The following is a 12,022-nucleotide window of genomic DNA, read 5'->3' as shown; positions in this document are numbered from 1 at the left end:
TGAAATCATTTCTTGAAAGCAGATTTTATATCTTGCATGTGATATCATATCTTGCTAACATCTTTTGTTTGATTAACAGAGTTACTTGTGTTTCAATTTGAAACACTACATTTTTCTTGAGCAAGTATTATTTCTTTTTAAGCAATATTGAAGGCACTGGTTTTATGTATGCTAATTTTTGGTTCATGTGTTGATGGTTATATATTTCATTTCATATTGCTCATTATATTTGCTCATAATCTCAAGTAATCCAAATTTGACATCTCCTAGAAACCTCACATACCCCCTTTTAACTTAATTTTCCATATAGGGACCACCCCCCCAGCTTACCTAGGAGAGAGCTTAAACAGAGAGAGAGTTGGGAAAAGGTGACAGCCCCATCTCTTAAATTTGCCACCAACCACACCTTATGGGGTTAAGGGTTTTTCTCACTAACTTAGGTGTGTATGACAAGCGATAACACTACTCACTATAGATCATTGTTGTTTACTATTGTCACTGCTACAATCTAATAGCAACTCTCATGTTGCAACTAAAAACATTCTCAACACTCTTATTATTCAGACATCATTGTCAAAGAGACACTGTCATAAGAAATTGTCAAGTCACAACATCACTGTCATGTCACAAATCACATTAAGGTCACTACAATAATTCACTGTCATATCAAGGGCTACTGCTCCAGGGTTACATATACCACTGACATACCACCATATCATTGTCAAGTTGTCATATATGTTCAATAGCACTGTCATAGAGATACTGTCAAATGTAGATTACTATCACATCTCAAGAGCATGGAAATCATTATCACCTATTAATAGTACCATCAAGAAGGTCACTATCACATAATAATGGCACTGTCTAGAATGTCATATTGTAATGCCTTCATGTCACTGTATATCAAATGTACTATCATATAGTTTCTTTCCACAAATCTATATCATTGTCGTATAATTCCACCACATAGGCCTTGAAACTTCTACAAATGAAGATGTATGCAATTCTTTTAATGTCGAACTTCCATCAACTCTAACCTTTACCTAGATTTATGAGGATGTCTTGAATTTTTCGCTACCAATAGTATGCTTGATGTCTCTAACTCTATACTAGTTGTTGTTGTGAAATACTCAGACAAATGAAATAACAGATCTCATAAGAACCCAAGAGATGTAATGGCAATGATTCTCTATATTCCCTGATCCTTGCATAGTCTTCAATTTGCCAGCAACCAAACTACACTAAACTCAATAAGCAACCTGTTCTACTTGATATAATATTGTGTCCTACTTTCCAATCCTTAGTGATAGCAGTTCCATGCTCAATATAGTCAACTGCACATTCTACATGAATTCACTCCTAAGATTGGCACATCGTGCATCAATTCACTCTCATTCACACAAGAATTCATCATTGCAAAGCATAAACAATACCAACTCAATAGCTACAAGTATTCACAAATGTGTCCATATTATCATAACAAATCTCTGAACCGAAACTCTATCTAATTCTAACAGCCAACAACCATCCTAGCATCAAACTTGTAAATTACATCAGTTCCAGGACAGATACACAAACTTGTCACATAAAAACTCTTGGTTGCAATAGATGAGATAGTGCAAAATCATGGATTAAACAACTCACAAATGTGGTAATACACGGATGTATGTGAGTACACTTCAATAATGGCTATAGGTGTCCATAAATAGATTACAGAATTTGGTCAAGTTGCTTCAGAGTAGACTTGCCCTAGCTGGGTAAAAAACTTTCAACATCGAGTCAATATTTCAAGCCAAAAAAAATACCTTGCACACAACTTAGTGTTCACTTCAGATTGGTGAATCATAGATCAAAAATTTCTTTACAGTCAAGATCAAAAGGTATGCGAAGTCCATAGTAAATCCACTAAAGATGCAGAAATTTGCCTCAAAATCCCAGGGACGCATCAAACAACAACTTCAGAAATATACACAAAATACCTTAGACCTTTGTTGGTTCAAGCCCCAGATAATGCCAAGTTTTTTCCATGGAGAATGCTTAAGCAAGTTTCTTAGTGATTGTAGAGTCTAGTCTATTGTAGATCCAAACTCCAAAACGAGCTCAGGTAAGTTGATTGCCTCAAGGCCTTGGTTTTTTTTCACTTTAGGATAGGACCAAATACCAACACAAAGTTGTAGAATGTGAGCAATAGGTGTGAGCCACAAAGTTAAACAATCAACCTTCAAGTACAGCGCTTGATGCCTTAGTCGTGAGCCTTCTGCCTGCAAGAGAAATAAAACGAATTCCAAACCAAATCAAAACAAAGTCCAGAACCCATGTCACTCCTCAAGGCCGCATGAGAATTTTTAAGTTGCTTCAGAAATGGACCGCAAAAAAAGTTCCTGCAAAGGTAAGATGAGCCCACTATACACTTGTGCTTCAAAACATATAAACCATTAACCCACAGGGGAACTTCGTTGTTCCTTAGATCAAACCGCAGAGCCAAAGGAAGAATTTTTAGAGCCTTTCACACTTGATCTACCTCAAAAGAACCCTCATCATAGCTTGGAGAAGGCCTCACATTAACTCAAAGAATAGCCTCCTCATTAACTCACACTTTACCTCAAAGAAATTTGCATCTATTTTAGGAAGAATCTCACATTTAACCTCAGGAAGCATCACAAAAAAGTCATCCAAATTTCCTTGCTACAACAAGTGACCTTAGATGTCAATTTATAGATGTTTGCTGGTGCGAAGAGTCACGACCCTTGGAGTGAGCCTACTTGAATTCTGGAGCGAGTCGACTTGGAGGGAAGATTAAATTTCGAATTTTAAATTTTGAGCCCTGTTATCGCTCAAACTAGCAGGGGTCCTAGGAGAGGATCCTATAGAGCAACTACTAGGTCAAGTGGCAATAATGGAGTGATAGCCCACTGTCACCTCAGCTAAAGCTCCCTGCTCTTTACGAACTTTCACCAATGGGAGGAGTCTCGGTATGAGAGGAATCACTAGAATAGATAGATCAATGATAGGATGTGAGGTGATTCCTAAAGCCTATTCACAAGAGAGGCTCAGATAATGGGCTTACTTGCTATAGAAGCAAGATGGATGGCTCTCTTAGAAGGGCTAAGAGGATGCCTAGACCTAGGGTTTGAGGAGTGTTACTTGAAAAGAGGTGCCCAAGATCAAGGAATCCTAGAAGACTAGGGTTTCTAAGTGATCTTTGTGAAATTGAAGTTATAATGTAGTGGGACCACAAAGAAGCCCAAGTGGGCCCAAACAAGGTCAAGGGTTTGGATTGGAGCAACAAATGGATGATCTTGACCAAGTTAAGGAGGAGAATAGGATCAAAGGAATTGAATTTCTCTTGGAATTTGAGTACAATGATCCTAATGAAGCCACCAACCAAAGGGAACCTAGGGATGAGAACAATCTTCAAGCTAGGGCTTGAAATATCTTGAGATACCACAGTAGAATCGACCTCAAATTTAGAGGACCTCTCAAGCAGACCCCGATGCAGTAGTTGACAAGTTTCTAAATATTTTCAACGCCTAGAAATGATTTTAGATGACGCCCTGGGAGGCCTACTAGGTTAGGGCTTAGAAAGAAGGGAGGCGAGAAGAATATTCTTTTGTGATCACCTTAGGACTAAACCAATGCCTAGCCAATTGGGAGAATGGAGTCAAATGAGATCAATGCTTAGATAGCCTCAATTCCAGTCAAGGAGTTCCCCAACAACTTTGTATGGCCCAAGCAACAACTAGGCTACAAAGGGAAATGTATACTTCTTTTATGTTGCAAATGATGACTTATCAAGGCAAATTATAAACAATCATGTACCCCTAGGACAATAATTCACCATACTTCACAACGATCATATGAAAAATCCCTCACAAAGACCAGACCAACAACTTCGCCTAAGCATAAGGGCAACTACACCAGCTTCATGAATGAAAATATCTCATAGATCATTACATGAAACAAAATACAAGAGATGTTGATTTGGGGTAGCATCGGATGTTCTCTAAGCCTCAAATTTTGCAGGGAGGCTTGGGCACATGCATTCCAGAGAACCCAGAAAGTGTTTTGGGAAATTCCACCCATAAGTGATTTTATTAAAATAATTAATATTTTTTATGGGGTTCTTCGGTTTAAACTTAGGAAAATTAAAATATTAATGGGTATTAATCTAATCAGGGGTGAAACTTTTAGAAAAAGACACGAATCAAGTCAAAACGATCTGAGCCTTTGATTATGAATTAAACTAGGTCGTTGGTTGTCCAACAAGAAGATATAAGAAGGGCCTTAAGGGTCATTTGGAAAACACCGAGAGATCAAGAAAATCGATTTTTCTGAAGTGAGAAGTTCTCAGGAAGGAAAATCAATTGACAAGATTTCTTGCAGCAGAGGGGTAGTGAGAATCCAGGAGAAGAAATTTCCGGAGAGTACGAGACAGAGGGAGAACAGTACGACATCCAGAGGAAGGCTAACGCTGGTCCACGTAGTGCTAACGCAAAGGTAGCGTAGTCCTTGAGGGGAAGTCGAGTTTTCTGCTGAGGGAAGTCAAAATTCAGTTGCCGGAAGCCAGGGTGTGAGTCTGGGAGGCAAGAGGTTGATTTCTTAGCCAGAAGAGGATCCAGAGGAGAGGCAACGTATCACCCAGGAGGGGTGACATAGAAGCTGCCCAGGGTGACACAGTTCTGCGCAGAGGCCACACAGAGGGTGATGCAAAACCTCCAGAGTAGCAAGATCAGTCACTGATTCTCTAGTGATAAGGTGAGATCATTTCACCAGTCTTTTGTTTAGTATTCTGTTTGTATCGGATTGCTAGTTGAGCATCCTAGAATTGTACTCAGAATTTCTCCTGCATAATAATAAAACCCTCAGAGTTGCTGCACAGGTTTTCCCGCATTAGGTTTTCCCAAGGACTTTTGTCCAAAAATAACTGTCCTATGTGTTTCTATTTTCCTTGCTCAATTTCTATGTTTCAGAATCATATTTAATTGGTGTAGGTTGCTTCAATAATTTAATTCAGTGTTTCAAGAAGAAATATGAAATAAGCTTGCAATGTAATTTACAATCTAGGTGAAGTAGTTGGTTGCAGTCGGATTCTTGAGATTGTTAGATCTAGGAATTTTCACATGGTATCAGAGGTGTTGATGTGAAACAGGGAAGAGCAGAGCTAACTCTAAAGCAAGGGCCAACTTGCTGCAACAAGCAACAGTTCGAATGCCCTGAGGGATAGTGTAGTTCTAGCCAAGATGGCTACATTTTCGTGGGTGTCTATCTCTGAGTGAGCCAACATAGAGGTAAGACTGTCGGATTGAGAATTTGCCGAGACAAAGGGAGCTTCGCAGAGCCACGCAAAGCTAGAGGGACACAGTTTTCCACAAGATGAGTGCTGGGCAGAAAAGTCATCATAAGAAAGAAGCAGATCACATAGCGTGGGAATACTTCTGCAGTGATTTCTTGTCGAGGAAATTAGTATATCTCAATTGCTAAACAACAGAGGAGCCACATCTTACTAGCTCCATCAGGGAGTGCGTAAGACAGCCTAGGAGATACATAGTAGGGAGAAAGAGGGAGTTGTTCGACATTTTTCAGAGGATATGGAAACCAGTGGCTTGAGGGACCAAGACTTGTTGGACGAGGCTTCCAACTATGCCATCTGGAAGGCTAGAATAACTTTTCTTCTAGATGAGCATGCCCTCAAAATGTATGTTGATAATGTGGTAGTTGTCCTTGCGGATGCAGATCCACTGAAGAAGTATAGAGCTGAGATAGCTAAGGCGAAGAGGATGATGCTGGATGGAGTCAAGGATCACGTGGTGTGACACAATGCTAGCAAAGGGACTACTAAAGAGATGTGGGATACCTTGGCCAAATTGTATTAGGGATCTTCCGAGCAGCGGAAGATGTACTTAGAGCAGAAGCTGAGATCTGCTCAGATGCAGAAGGGAGAATGTGTGGATCCATTCCTCACGAAACTGAAGGAGACCCATGATGAGCTATCAGCGGTGGGGCATACACCTCAGGATTCGAAGTTAGTAAGACTGGCTCTAAATTCTGTCTCGAATGAGTGGTGTTGTCGCACAAAGTGTCTAGGCACCGTGACAATGCTCAAAGTAAGGGTTGTCACTCTAATCCTTACTCACTCCGTTTAGACTCTCTCCTAAAGAAGTCAAGGGGGTAGTCCCTAAGGTGAATAAATGAGAATAGCCTCTAGAACACAGGCTCTAAGAGATTTTAAGGATGAAAAACTTATGAACTTAGAACAAGTCTTGGTCAATTGAGATGGATAAAACAAAATAAGGCACAACCATAAGGTAAAATTGATTATAGACCAGTGCCTTTAATTTGAATTAACCATAGACTAAATAAAAACAAGTTATCTAGAGCAATTTATAATGTGGCAAAGCAACGATCATGAACAATTAATTGTAAAATGCCCTAAACTTTAGCATGCAGAATAATCTAGAAAAAATTATCTTTCTCCAACAATCAATATGATTTTTTAACACATTTATCGCTCTTGACAATAGAGAAATCACAAAAATTAAGATTTTGCACTTGACACCACGGACACCAAGGAACTTTATATTAGAATTTTAATTATTCCTTAGGCAATAACTTTAATGTGGAAAGGGAAGAAATAAAACTAAATCAAAGGGTTAATAAATTAAATTTTTAATGGGCCATAGGCCACATTAAAAATATTTAATGTGAAAGCGCAAATCCTTTAATTTATTTCTTTCTCAACTCTAAAGTCACTAAAAACTTTTTATAGATTTTTAAAATTTTTAAAATTTTAGAAAAATTTTATGTTTTTGAATGTTTTTTAAATGATTAAAAAAATAAAAAATCACAAGTTAAAAATAAAAAATGAAAAAATGTAAAACTAAAATCAAATCAAATAAAAATCAATAAAAAAAAAAAAATCTAATAACAAAAAAAAAAATCAAAATCTAAACTAAAATGTATTTGACCAGAGTTTAGTTATAAAACAAAATGAAATTGAATTCCATTAAAAAAAGTGGCCTAACCTGACTCATGCTCATACTAATAAAAAGAAAAGTCTAAGTGTTGCTTGTTTTGTGCAGGTTTGACGATGGAAAGCCAACTTCGAGCTCGAGCTTGCAGGTTTGCGATGGCTGATAGGGTTGCGGACGGAGCAGCGAGGAGCATGAGACAGCGAGATACGTAGAGGAGAGCAAGGGAGGGAGCCGCGGATGGAATATGGAGAGAACGTAGAGCAGGAAGAAAGGGCTTAGCGGAGGGTTAGGAAGTTGTGATGCAAGTGGGTTAAGATGGATGTTGAGATGTGAGAATGGGACAACGAAGACATAGGGAACGGGATCTGCAGGTCAAGAGGGAGAAGCCGCTAATAGGGAGCTGAGAGATGGAGAGGATTGGAGGGATAAGGGAGATGCAACATCGGACGCAGATTTGAGTGATGCGAATTAGGAGAGAACAACAGAACGAGTTCAAGCAGCGGAAATGGCAGCAAAGAGGAGGGTTTGGGCAGAGGGAAAGAATCTGAAATTTTCCAGAAAAACCTCAAAACGCAAATAGTAAAAAAAAATCGAAATTTTTTGGAGGGGAAAAATGCAGTAGACAGAAAGGAAAATGGTAGCCAAATAAACCCTTAAAAATTTCCCAGAAATTTCTGATTAAGTTGATATATTCTGCTTCAGATTTATCAGTGAAACCCTTATAAAAAAAATTCCAAATTAAAAAAATTCAAACCCTTGGATTGCAAAAAAGTTGGATAATATCCCTGCAAAAATGATTTTGAGGCCAGATCTTACCCTCCAGGGCCTAGATCTGGCTTCAAATCAAACTTCTCTTTCAGATCTGCAACCTATACCTGAAAACAAAAACACCCAAAACCCAGATATACAAAAAAAAATAGAACCCAAAGAAACTCGAGTCAGAAAACCAAAAAAAATTTACAGATCTATGCACAAGAATGGTAGATCTATCAGATCTGAGGAGTATGAGTCCAACTCCGCTCCCAGATCTGATAATCTAAGGCTCTCAACAGCCAGATCTATCAATTTCCCACAAAAAAATTAAATTTTTAAATTTTAAAGGAGGTGCTTAGCTCAAAACCCTTCATATATCACCACTAAAATATTATGATATGCCCAGAGTTAATTTAGTTGGGCTCCTCAAAAAACACAAATCGGGAGTTGGCTGGTCCAACTAAAAACTTCCCCTAACGCCTGAGGATCTAAAAATCAAGATTTACTACAAAACTCAATCCAACCATTAAAATAGAGCGAGAAAATGATAATAAAATTCAAACAAATAGAGATACTTGCTATTACATTCAAAATTTTAATTATCATTTAAACCCCAGCAATTGAGCAAGATACCTATACTCAAATCACTCTTCAGAAGTTATCATCAATGGCTAAAAAAATTTATGCATGAAAACAACACGTCTTACAGTATTTCCATCAAGAGTAAGACCAGCGAAATTTAACCCCAAAATATTTCTTTATTATCCAGGAAAAAATTACACAAGAGCTTTTTGCTTAGCACACAACTCGAAAATCAGATAAATCGACTAACAAATGACTTCCTATTTAAAGATAAATCTTCCAACGGCTAGTTTGAGTGATCCTCGTTAAAGCAATCTTGACCATTGATGAAGATTAAAATTTCTTTTAATCTCATCCGTCGAAATATTTAATTCTCGAGGAAATTCGAATTTTTTAATTAAATGTATTTTAATTAACTCAAAAATTAAATTTTTGAGTTAATTTCCCCAAAAATTTGACTTTGACTTAACCCCAGTAATCAAAAGTTTAAAATTTATCAAAATAATTAATTTACCTTAGTCCCTAGACCTCTTAAAATTTAATTTTTAAGGACCGACGAATTTTGCCTTTGAAGAATTTAAATTTACCTAGAACCTAGAATTAATTAAATTTCTAGCTTAGGATTTTAATTAATTTTTGGCCAGAAAATTTAATTAATTAACCTATGAGGGGATAAATTATTTTTCCAACCCTCAAGACACTTTACATCATGATTTTCATATTTTTTACATCATAAGGGGGAAAACCCATTTGTAATAGACCCTCACAGACTACCCATTTCTGCGACACAAATATAATCTAGCAGACCAAACAATTTGTAATAAAATAACCTAACCAAATAGTTAAGATTATTCTCAAATCACTTTTACATAGACTCGATCTAGAACACTAGGACTCGCCTAAGATCCCAGTGACAAAATACATTTCGGCTTTGGGGTAAGACTAAAGGAAAACTCTGTCGACCATCCGAGAATGGATCGATGAGACAAAAAACCTCCCAGAATGTAGATCGTCACCAGAAAAGTAGGTTTACCTAGGACATTACATATATGACACGGTTTTGCTGAGATTATTTACATCATATACATGCAGAATAAGTTTATATTATAACATGATGATTAGGCTGATGATGATAGCTGGATGACACGAACACATCGATCAGGTGCTATCCCTATTGCGAAAAAAGGGGGTGTACTGCTATGGGTCGTTGACACGTAGTGGTCAAGAAGTGGAAAATCTTTGTTCGAAGTATTTTGAGCAGAGCAGCATTGCCAAGTTCGGACAAGATGTGGGTAGCTCTGAAACAAGAAGAGCTCAGGAGAGACCTGCTCAAGGTCAAAAATGACGGGAGCATCAGCAGCAGTGGGTCGAAGCCCAAAGTGGAGGAAGAGGATAACACAGCCCTTGCATCAAAGGGACAACAACGACAACAGAGACGAAGGACATCTCAAAGGTGACATCTTTCAGATATGGCGAGATGGGCCACTATGCTTCCCAGTATCCTTTGAAGTCCCAAATTTTCCAGATTAATAGATGACGAAGAATTGTCGTGGGTGAATTATTTTTGCAATGTGTGATTGATCTCTCTAATTTAAATTTCGTTGCATACAAATAAATAAATTGTTGAGAATAAAATTAATTGCCATGAGAAAATAAATTTGGCTGGTACTTGAAATTTAAGACAGACCTCGGATACTTTCTTAGCACTTTACCTCCTTTTCCCTTCCTCCTTGCTCAAGTATAACCAGGTGTTGTGTCCTCTGTCTAAAACGACAAGTGCTAAACTTATTTCAAGACTTGATCCGGGATCTGGTTCTTTACCAAAATTCATGATGGCCTTCACCTCCAGATTGTCCAAATATCTTAATAACCCATACTTATTTTGCATCGTTATTAGCCCACTTCTTTGTCATCAAACTGTTTTCAAAAATTCATAACACAACAAAACGTTTACAAACCAACCCCTTTGGCGTGAGTCCCAACGCTTTGCCATGTCACATGCTGACATGCCAGTGCCACCTAGGTTGCCACTTGTGCCTTTGCTAGTCACTGGCACCGTTTACTTCAATTGACCATGGACTAACTTCACCTCCATTTGATCAACGATTGTGCTTAATTGTAGAGCCCCCTTACCTGCTCAATAGCTAATGGTGGCAGAGGGGTTTGCAATTTGTCGCTTCTGCAAATAACCCTGACACACATTCCTTGAAGTGCGCCATAAGCTAATCTCTACATGCTTGGATCCAACAGCTTGTATCAATTACAAGCCCCCCCTTATGTCCGACGGTTAATAGGGGAGGTGTCTGCAATTTGGCATTTTGTGCGTACGAAACTAAGGCCAAATATCGGACCCTACCATGCCACCTCAACGTGTCCATGCCAGAGTCCATCTGTCAGCCAAATCATCACCTATCAATTCATAGTCATCTACCTGTTTCCACATCCTCTGCCACCTATCTCTATGCCAACTACCATGTCATCGTGTCCTCACAACCTCAGGTAACTCGTCTTGATGATGTCATGCTTATGTCATGATGCCATCAACATGTCACGTGGCATCCTTTGAGTGGTACCATGTGTCACTCAGATTCGATCCACTTGGCCAAAAAAAAGGGGTAAAAACACCTGTCGTGTGTCTCGTGCACTAAATGTGCCACATCATCACTACCAAGTACTCCAACTCAATCTCACCATCCAATAGTATGTTGCCATGTGTCACTCTACCCCCTGCACTAGTACAGAACTAAATCTGGTGTTTGGGGTGTTTTCCGTGTTTTTCTTTGTAAAATCCTCTAAGGGTTGGATGCTCGGATTCATGTTTTAGTGCAAAACCAAGAACAATATGCAATTATGACGAAATCCATATCTAGGCATTTATAGCTTTGCATAATGCACAGAGCACTGGATGTCTCAAATGTTTGGATATCACGATGTCTTGCATTTCTTCGGACTTCTATATGTCAATTACTTGTGACTTTACAATTGTACCTCAGTTGTTCGAAAATTGGGATGTCCTCGATTTACAAGTCCCATATATATGTGTATATATATACATAGAACAATGTTGTGACACTCGACCTACAAGTTATCGACATCTAGAAACCCTATGTAATAGTTTTCTTCTCCTACAATTCAAGGTTGTGAGATTCCAACAATATGCAATCTATCACCAAACTCTTTGCAATGCTTCAAAGTTTTTATTACTTCCCACAATTCTTGCTAGGCTCAATGTTATCTAGAGGATCATATAATATAAACAAAAAATAATGAATAATTCCACTATCGATATAATTTTTGATAGATAAATCAAGCAAAATTAGTTTTCTACAACACACAATAGCTTTAAGAAATTCCAAATTCCAATATTTTTCAAACTTAGGGATCCGTAAATAACTTCTTGCAACTAAATCTAAGAGATACTTGTACGTGAGTTTTGTACTCTGTTTAATCTCAAATTCTATGTTTATAATGTTCAATTTTATCATATAACGTATCAGATTATTGAGTCAAGTTGTTTTCTATGCCTATACCATTTTGAAAACCCTAATTTTGATAAATAGCCAAATTTGAGATCATTTAAGCTTTGTTTCTCTTATAGTCAATCTGCAACCAAAATCTTTGCCAAAACACTTCATTTCTTCAGTTTGTTTTCTACATCTACACTCTCCTACATTCACATAGAGAGAACATTCCAGAGGTGCATCCGATAGCAAGTG

General features: G+C 37.9%; 1 protein-coding gene across 2 annotated transcripts in view; it reads right to left on the bottom strand.

The window, feature by feature from the left end:
* The window catches only part of LOC149162618 (DNA ligase 4-like), a 387,402-nt gene that overhangs the window by 111,491 nt on the left and 263,889 nt on the right, over positions 1-12,022 (bottom strand). The window lies entirely within an intron of this gene.

The sequence above is a fragment of the Pinus tabuliformis genome, chromosome 5_2 (assembly GCF_031772625.1).
Source record: "Pinus tabuliformis cultivar Carrire ecotype Pingquan chromosome 5_2, CPIR1, whole genome shotgun sequence".
Classification (NCBI taxonomy): Eukaryota; Viridiplantae; Streptophyta; class Pinopsida; order Pinales; family Pinaceae; genus Pinus; species Pinus tabuliformis.
The sequence above is the reverse complement of the archived record's forward strand: the minus strand, read 5'-3'. Positions and strand labels throughout refer to the sequence as shown.